The sequence below is a fragment of the Haliotis cracherodii genome, unplaced genomic scaffold (genome assembly GCF_022045235.1).
Source record: "Haliotis cracherodii isolate W230 unplaced genomic scaffold, xgHalCrac1.p SCAF_5, whole genome shotgun sequence".
NCBI lineage: Eukaryota > Metazoa > Mollusca > Gastropoda > Lepetellida > Haliotidae > Haliotis > Haliotis cracherodii.
The window spans coordinates 61,417,157-61,427,574 of NW_027266308.1; the positions used below are offsets into that span (position 1 = coordinate 61,417,157).

Consider the following 10,418-nt stretch of genomic DNA (forward strand, 5'->3'; position numbering starts at 1 on the left):
GGAAGAAAGTCCTAAGTGATGCAGGTCTTTGATGAATCCCACGAGTATGTGTATAACGCTGACAAACCTAGCAACATAATCGGGGAGAACCAGGATTTGAACCCATGACTATAGGTTTCTGCTAAGCCCAAGAGATGCAACTTTGCACAGAAAATTGTAGTGCCTTAGATAATAGGACATCCGTGCCTACAGCGATAAGGAACAAACTGAAGACATATTTGCAAAATAACCATATGAACCAAACAGAATAATTTCAAAATATTTACCACTCACTGTTGCTCTTCTATGGTCTTTCTTTGCATTGATGCTGCACGGATGACTGTCTCTTTTATTCATCCGGACATTCTACAAACATAAGTAGCATTCACATCACAGAAATGTCCAAACTGTACATGTTGTACATTTGATTCAAATGAAAAGACCCCGGTTGTGATTCCGACTTAGAACTACCCTAATCATAATAATTCATGTCAAACATTCAGAGATGACATTTATCCCCATATTTAACAAATGTTAAAACAATATTTTGACAACAAAGTCAGGGTCATTCAACACATACATTACATAGGAAATAACTTGTTCGACAATGCAGAGAGATCCTCACCGAGGTGAATATCATTCCATGAATTATTGCCACATTTTCTTGAAATGCAGATTAATGCAATGCAGTATTTACTTTTATTTCTAGGCTATTTGTTTGGCTTTTCCATGGCACTGTTTTGACAGAGATCTAACCTTGATATGACACTTTGTTCAGAAATGATATAAATAAGAGAATACTTTATTATTCCAGAGAAAATTTGGGTTACATAGTAAAAGCACAGAGAAACAAGTATAAGATTCATGATTTAAGTTAAATACACTCGACCCGTGAAGATTCCAGGGTAGACTAGGTCTTCAGCAACCCATGCTTGCCGTAAAAGGCCATTATGCTTGTCGTAAAAGGCGACTAACGGGATCGGGTGGTCAGACTCTCTGACTTGGTTGATGCATGTCATTCATCTAAATTCCGTGGCTCGATGCTCATGATATAAATCACTGGGTTGTCTGGTCCAGACTCGATTATTTACAGACCGCTGCAAACACTAATCAACTAATGAATTGAGTGGTCAGACTAGGTTGTCATCATACTCTGAGGGCATGGATCTTTGCTGAAAATAACAATCACTAGATTGCCTGGTCCATGTTCAATTATTTACAGGCTGCCATCACAGAGCTGGACTATTGTGAGTGTGATGTTTCACATTACATTGAAATATACCATGATGAATACATGTAGTTTGTATTTATTACAAACAAAAATACTCAATCAATACTTGGTATCCTCCCTGAGGATGTCTGTGAACCTCCCCACAAACCCTGAACATGCTGAAACAGAAAACAACTAACTTGTCTTTATCCTTTCAATGTTTCAGTGTGAATTTGTTAAAGATTGATAAGCTGTCATTATTCATTGTAATCCATATCTCACTTTCAGGTGGTTCAGGTGGCAACACATGATTGGAATTGAATGCCACGTTTTGTTTGACATGCACTTTGCCAGAGTTATACCCTTGGTAACTAACCCTCATCATCAAATCCCAGCGTTATGTTGAGAATAAGGACACGACCCTTAAAAGTCCTGCACCTGTAGCTCTTATATGCAATCCCAAATAGAAATGCCATGTCACAACAAACACTTGATCATAATAATAACAAAGGGTTTCCGAAAACAACAAAACTAAAAGGGCCCTTGACGTTTACAGTAGTAACATGGAGATCAGGAAAATATCTAAATCAATCCATTCCATAAGATCTCTGTATAGAAATCATGGAACATTATGTCTCGAAGCCCTGCTACGTACCTGGCATCTGCAAGCTGCTCTTCCTTCCTTCGGCTGTCAATCGAGTTTTCGAAATACTTGACGTCCTCGTTGTGGATGGCTCAGGTGGATTTCGACCGGGATTTCCGAGTTAGAGGTGATTGAGAACAATGTATCGATACACGAGGTAAGCATATCGCAATCAAGCATCACGGTGTACATCGATTACACGAGGTTTGAGCGTTTGTTTACAATTGTGTTCCAAAATGGCGCCCTCGGCCATTCAGGGAATTATGGGTAGACTTGCTTGTCCCGGAATAACACGAGTTGGTCACGAATGACGAGCGGTCATTTCTGCAGCAGTTACGGAAAGAGACGAGGTTGGCCGATTACAGTTCATACAGGCCATATTGGGAGCCGCGGGGATTTCGACAGTGTGTATTAGGAAGTATACCTGTGTGGTGTATGGAATATGCGTTTGCCTACCATGCCAGGCAGTGTGACAAGGGATATCCCAGCGGATGTAATATTCCTACAGCAGAAATGTTTCACAACCTCGATTGCAGGGAGCTGAAGATGTGACATATTCAGACAGAGACCATAATACATAGACTGTTATATGGTCTCTGATTCAGGTAAGGAGTACGTTAATAATATTGATCACGTATTAAAGTTATTTATCTTCTGTAAGCCACTTATTCTGTTTTATATATGTTAGTAAATGTGTGATTTAATTTTTGTAGGATAAGCAATCTACCTAACTTATGTTAATCCTTGCTAATGTATATGATGTAGAAATATGTTTGCTTATTTATATTCCTTTATCTAGATACTCTATAGTGACTCATTTTTTTAGTTCATGCCGTATCGACCAAACTTACTTTTGCAGGTGTGAATAATCAAGAACAAATTAAATGACAGGAGTTTTGCAACAGTGAACATTGTGAAGTGGAAGATAAGACATTTGAAAGGTATGGATATTTTCACTTGAACTTGTTGAAGAATACCGTGATGACAACTTTATCATGTTGGGAATTTTGGCGGTGGGGTAGCCTAGTGGTTGAAGTGCTGAAGACCAAGGTTCGATTCTTGTCATGGGTACAATGTGTGAAGTCTATGTCAGGTGTCCCTACCTGTGTTATTGCTAAAAACAGCGTAAAACCATACCCACTCATTTGGGGATTCCGGGTTGGAATTGGTCCCCATCAACCTATGCTAGTTGTAAGAGAGGGTTATACTATACAGGGAAATAGTACCTCGCCTACTATTGCCTGGTGAAAACAGCACCTTGTTATTTTTTTTACCTTGGGTCTGAATATGCCCGAATACATGAAATTAAACTTGCATGGTCACTTGTAAACACAAATAACTGAGAAATGTTCAAAAAGGTTTACATTAACTTGCCGACTCTGATTTGGAGATGCAACTAAACTTATTGTGAAAATATAATATGCTTTGATTTCTTTGAAGTAAAATAAATGCAATTAAACTTGCAAACACAAATAATTGTTAAATGTTAGTCACCTAAAAATAGTTTACATTAGAAATTAGCCTCTGCTCAAATTTACTCATGATTCTGATTGGGAGGTGCAGCTAAACTTATCATTGAAAGATCACATGCTTTGAAGTTTTAAGTAGCTTTACTCAGATTAGCTCAATGTCAAGCTGAACCTGAGTCTGGCGAAAATGTCAAGAAACAGGACAACAGGTATACTATATATGTCATGTTTATTTTAGTAAGTAGGAAATAAATAGTAATTTTATAGAAATTTCATTTATATATATTTCGGCCAGGAATCAACATGTCTCTCCAGATAACAGACAACAATTAGTAGCCTTTTTTGCCAAATCAAGGTGCTGTTTTCGTTGGAGAAATCAGTGACATTTTGCTGAAGTGCCGTTTTAGCCTCACCCATAAGAGATAACCTAATAGATCAGGTGATCAGACTCAGTGACCTGGTTCATGGCATCTGACAGTGACCATCTAACAGTGTGGATTGATGTTCACAATATTAATCACTGGATTGTCTAGAATTTTGGGCCTACGCTTAGAATACAGTACCTAACTTTTCAAACAGGTCACAGTATCCTGTGATGTAATTAGTAGTATTCTGTTGCCTGGCACACTGGCAAAACAAAGCATTGTGATGTCAGGGGTCATTGGATGTGCATATATATGCTCTTTTCAGTGGTCTATCGTCTCCACACACTATGTTGTTGCATGAGTTTAAATTATTTGTTTACTAAATATTGTTTTAAACATTTATATGTGAACTGGATGGGTAAACAAGCAAAAACTTATTTGAATACCGCTCCAGAATTAGAATACAATATGATATGACAAAAGTACAGTCAAGGAATACAATTATATACATGTTCTTATTATAGAAACTACGTTGTCGGCGCTGTCAGGTCGCATTTTTAGTAGTAATAGTGTATTGCAATATACGGCAAAGAATAGTATTATAAATTTAAGATGCTATGTACAATCACAAAACCTATTGGATAGCTGAATGTAGTCTTCTACTGATTTAAGAATTTCTAAGTTTATTTTTGACGTCCTTTCAGGATTACCTAATAGAATTGAATTTAGATCATATCCCTTAACATAATAGTACATATTCTGTCTTAAATCATTGTAATTTGGACATATGAGAAAGAAGTGAAGTGCATCTTCAGTGTGATGGCCACAGCTACATGCAGGATTATCTTATAAATATTGCCTGTGGATGCACATTTTATAACAAGTGCTTGTTTATTTTCTATATACTTTTATTTCATTTTTTACTTATTACAGTGGTTAAAATGATTATAAATATAAATTGAAACTAATAATGTGCAATAAGCGGGTTATAGCTAAAACGACACCTTAGCAAAACAGCACTGACTGGCGAAATACTCGCCGAAAGCGAAAACGGCGATTATTACTTGACGAAAATGACAACTTATTTATTTTTTTTACCTTGGTAAAATAAATGAAATTAAACTAGGATTGATAACTTGCAAAGACCAATAATTGTGAAATGTTAAAACAAGTTTACAATAGAAATTAGCCTCTACTCCAACTTATCCTATACCCGACTCAATTTATTGTGATAACATGCTTTGAAGTAAAATATATGGAATTAAACACACATCGTCTCATACAAACACAAATGCATGTAGTTGTTAAACGTTGAAACAAGTTTACCTTCGAAATTAGTCCCCTTCTCCAATTTACTCACCGACTCTGATTGGCAGACACAGCTCACTTGTTGTGAATGTATTTTTCACTTTAAAGTTTAAAGTACTCAATGTCAAGCTGAAACTGTATTTAAGAATCCTAACATGGTGCAATTTTTCACAATGGCCTTTCGATGTGTCATTTGAACATGTTGAAAGGTTTTACAAGGGATATTTGTAACCCAATACTTTCCGTAACGGGCGACAATGCTCGTCTAAAGAGTTGACTAACGCCATCCGGTGGCGATCAGGCTCGGTGACTTGGTTGATGCATGTCATTGATCCCAATTGTGTGGGTCGATGCTCATGATGTCAATCACTGGATTGTCTGGTCCAGACTCGATTATTTACATATAGCCGGAATATTGCTTGAGTGCAACATAAAACAGCAAACCAAATCATAAGTGTGGGATGAATGATTTGAAATTAGCAAGTTTAATGTGACCTTCAATCACTACAACCTGATCTGAGTCTTGAAAAGATATGACTTTGATTCAGTGAAAATTTGCATCATGATAGTTTCAACTGTAGATATAGTTAATCTGTTTTTTGTACAGTTTCTGTTTATTCAATATATATTTTGTTCAAATAAGCTTTGTCTCTTCACCAACCCTATTCCTCTTTTGGAATAAATAGTGTCTAATAATTCAAACACCATCACCATCATCCTAGTTAACACAACAAAGAAATGCACATCAAAAACGTCATTATTATTATTTCTGATCTCTGATAAATTAGAAAAAAACTGTTATCCAGCAAGATACATTTCCTTTGTCCCAAGAAGCATGTTACATAGTAAACTGACTCGATAAGTTGAATAGCAGTTGTAAAGGCACAACTGACTAAGCCGTCACTACTCAATTAAGTAATTAACTGACAATTGCAAGTACTAATACCCACCCGACACTAATTGCCCTGTTAATCCCTAGTCCACAATGAGTTGACATTGAGTTCATTTTGCTAATTAGCTGTTTTTAGAGTAGCAAGGTAATAAACATCAAAGGTGGGGCAGGCTTTGATCATGTGTTCTGTAGAAGAGATGATGTCACTTGTTTTATGTTTATTTATGATTAGCTACATCCCTTGATGCTACCAAGGCAGCCCTTGAGATTATCAGACAGTTTGGCTAGACACAAACTGATGTCTCCCTTGTAGCACACTATGTGTCAGACACAGACTTTGACCACTCTGTGCAGATGCATATCAATGCATAAAGAACATTGGGTAGATGATTCAACAATGCCACACAAGTCAAAGTTGGGTTTCACTGTATTTAGAAACAGACGATGGATCCAAAACTTTATAACAGTAATTATGATTAATTTAAACTTTGCCAGGCCAATATTTTGGCAGATTTGCATGTTATTGTTAATCTTCATTTAGTTAATTTTCAAAAAAGATAGGATGAATGATAAAATATGATAATGAGTCAAGAATATTTGAATTCAGATCAGAACAAACAGGGAGGGTCACCCCAAAATGTGAGAGTCTCTAGGGGAGACTTTTGACAAAATGGACAATAAAATATAAAGTGCTTTGCATTTTCTTTCAGTGAGGGTTGTGTCAAAAATGAATGAGAACATACCGGTAATACGTGACCGGCCCCTTTAATGTAATATACATAGTTTTTAGTTGATGGTTCAGGTTGTACTTTTCAGTTGAATTTCTTATCACTGTCTATGATGGACTACCAATTAACGGTAGATATTTAATATCCATAATAACTTAGATAAATACTTCTACAGTCTCATCCTAATTTGTCAAAATTTGGATTTCAATATAGCTTCCATTAATGAATTAATGAATTTGGTGAGAATATCTATTGTCTGAATTCCTAATATACTTTCTTTTGTATTTGGTGTGCAAGGGTAGCCTAGTGGATGAAACAGTCTCTGAAACCCGGGTTCAATTCACCACATGGGTACAATGTGTGAAGCCCATAGCTGGGATATTGCTAACAAGCTGCATGAAACTATACCAACTCACTCGCTGATTATGTTGTATTTTGAGATCACTTACATGACATGTGTTTTGATAATTATGAATAGTTGCATTTATGTATTTATGTATAAGAACCTATGTAACTTAGTTTTGCATAGTCTTGTTTACCCTTCCTTACATTTTGATGTAATGCAAACACTCAAGCAAAATTCAGGTGAACCTTGTGGTATTGTTTTCGAAGACCGCATACATTTTTGTATTTTCTGAACACTTTTCTGTTTGCAATGGCTTATTTACATGTTCAAAGATTGGTTAAATATCAGTTGCAAGATAAATTTTCAATACCTCACTGTTTGGGAAAACAACTTTAAACATTTGTAAATATGTGTGTGTTTCATAACTTTTGACTAACAAGTTTCTAAAGATGTTATGAAATGTTTCAGGTACCTGGATTTCACAATCTGACACCAGCTACATTTAAGAAGATCTTGCTCACACAATTCAGACAAGGGACTCGCCGGAAGATGAACAGTACTCCTGATAACAACCAACAGATTCACCTCAGAAAGTGATGATTCTGAATGAATAATGCCACTAATGTGACTGTAGGTGGTTTTATTATGACACTAATGAAGTCTGAATGAATTTATGCCAAAGCACTGTGACTATGTCCAGGTTGTGTACACCGATGCTGACCATACAAATCTGAATGACTTTTGTGGTTTACTGCAGAAACATAATTGACTTTAGATATTCTTCTTCAATAAAATTCTTCTGAGATTTGACTAATTTGTTTATTTAGAAAATGGCATTGAAGCGTCTGTTCTGTAAGGCCTTGCAAACACCACTGGTTACTTTATGCTAGTTCCTCTTCTTGCTTGATAAAATTTCAATTTGTGATATGTACCAATGAAATGCCATGTAATCAATAAATAAGATTTTTTTCCAAAAACATGATTTGTTTTGCTTCATTAGCATAAAGATATATAATACTGATCAGCCATAACATAGGTGCTGAACAAATATGAAATGTACTAATGCCCTGAATGTTTTCCTACTATAAATACTTAACAAAAGTTGTAGTTCCACCATAGTAGACAAATGACATTGATATTTTTTCTGTACTTTATTTAGGTGTTTTCTATGGATGCCATTAGTCTTATGCACCAATTTGGGACAATTGTATTCTGTTTTATATTCCCATGAAACTACACTGTCCCGATATAACAAGTACTGATACCGTTCCAAACTAATCTGTTAATCTCACAAGGGGCAAATGCCAAAGCACATAGCCAATGACTTTCCATTTTTTTCTGAGTGAGAATGCTGTTTTGCCACTTTTAGCAATATTGCAACAATATCATGGTGGCGGACACCAGCAATAAGCTTCACACACTGGACCCATGTCGCAAAACAACTTGTGAACAATGCATGCCCACATATCTCAGTTTGAGGAGGATATTTACCATTAAAATAACACAGAATATTACAACAGGTACCTGTAACTTTTTCTTTTTCTCAGTACAAACTGGAAGTCTGGACATGAAATTTAAGGATATCATTATACAAGAACTGATGTTTGTTCATTAAATACCATTAACATCCAAAAAGGACAAAATATGAAATTGAACAATTTTCTTCTCCAAAAATGTTTTAGGAGGATATTTACCATTAAAATAACACAGAATATTACAACAGGTATCTGTAATGCACAGGCTAACATTATTTACCAGAAGCAAGTCATGAAGAAAATTTGCATCCGGATACCTTCCGGAAACCTTCCGGAAACCTTCCGGAAACCTTCCAGATGCCTTCAACAACCTTCAAATTGCTTAGTATTTTCAAGTTAATTTTTTTATGTGTTTCACACTTAAGTGAACAAAATGCACCCCCCAAATTTTGACATTTTTTTTTGGAAGGTTTCCGGTAGGTTTCCGGAAGGTATCCGGGCCGGATCCAAAATGGGAAGGTATCCGGAAGGTTTCCGGAAGGTTTCCGGAAGACGGAAACCTACACTTTTTTTGCTGTGATCAATAGTTAAATATAATACATATATTGAAACGTATGTAAAAACCTGTCGACGAGGGACAGTAAAACAACTAGACTTATCACAGCCGCACTCAGCAATATTCCAGCTATATGACGGCGGTCTGTAAATAATCGAGTTAGGACGAGACAATCCAGTGATTGATATCATTAGCATCGATCCACGCAATGGGGGATCGATGACATGGATCAACCAAGTCAGCCAGCCTGACCACTCGATCCCGTTCGTCGCCTCTTACGACAAGAATGGGTTGCTGAAGACCTATTCTATCCCGGATCTTCACGGGTGAGATATAACAAATACTGGTGCCGTTCCAAAATATCCATAAAAAACCCATTATGTATTGCAAAAGATGTGGGCGGACCGGGGGTCGGCCCGATTGTCATGATGCAACACTCCAAACACCGGGAACACGTTTTACTCCATTAAGAGGAATCCCCACAGTGTGGTTTTCTTCTTTTGTTTGGAGGACGATTTCGCATGTCATGTTTTGTCGTCTGTTTTACGCTTATTAATATATTAAATATAATATTAATCAAGCATTTGTGATTAGGTACTAAGATCGGCAAAAGTGCTATGTTGACATTCCTTGCCCTTTAATAATATCCGATAAGTGCAATTAACACTATCCTGAAATAATAGAACTGGCTTCTTCATGATATATTTCACCATGTCCAACGAGTTGACTGGACCTTATTCAAATATGTGGAGTGGCATGTCGACTATTTCAGCGTTTCCATTAAGTACATTGCATTAAACTTTTGCGTTGAGACTACTGGCATAGACCATTGGTAGCATACACATACCAAATTATATATTTTTCATCAGTTTACGATAATGGAAATTAAATGCAGTGAAAGACTTGCGAGGTAATGATGTTTGTTGTAAAGTGAATGTGCGTGGCAGCAAATACACGTGTGTGTTGTTGACAGCATCCACGACCATTATATCATCCTGTATATTATCTCGTAAATCCATTCAGTATGGATTGTTCAATTCCCGAATGCATGCGTTCATACATGACATTGCCTAATACCTTTTTTTGGCTATTTTATTTCCACATTCAAAATCTACTGTATAGCTGCATAATGAAAGCAAATTACGTTCAACAGTGAAGCCATGTTGAATCAACAGGAAAACACACATCCTGTCGATTAGAGAGCACGTTTTCCAATTAGTTGTGTTCTTTAGAGATCCATTTCAGTAATGGTAAATATGAAGTATACACACATATGCATCAGAGGTGTGTTCAGGATGCCCGGCGATATATGACTCCTTCCTGAACGGTACGCGCGTACTCGCTCACGGCACAGCATCAAAATGGCGTCGCCGGGCATCAAAACAGCCCTGTCCACAAGTGTTATAGGTTTACACGTTTATTATTTCATCCACAGTGGTTAAAAGTT

The 10,418-nt window shown here is 36.6% G+C and overlaps 1 long non-coding RNA gene across 1 annotated transcript; it reads left to right on the forward strand.

The window, feature by feature from the left end:
• The first annotated feature begins 2,192 nt into the window (after positions 1 to 2,192).
• On the forward strand, positions 2,193 to 7,873 carry LOC139444112 (uncharacterized). Its single transcript, XR_011651747.1, has 3 exons — positions 2,193 to 2,437; positions 2,692 to 2,773; positions 7,409 to 7,873. It is a non-coding gene; the product is annotated as an uncharacterized lncRNA (long non-coding RNA).
• The last annotated feature ends 2,545 nt before the right edge of the window (positions 7,874 to 10,418 follow it).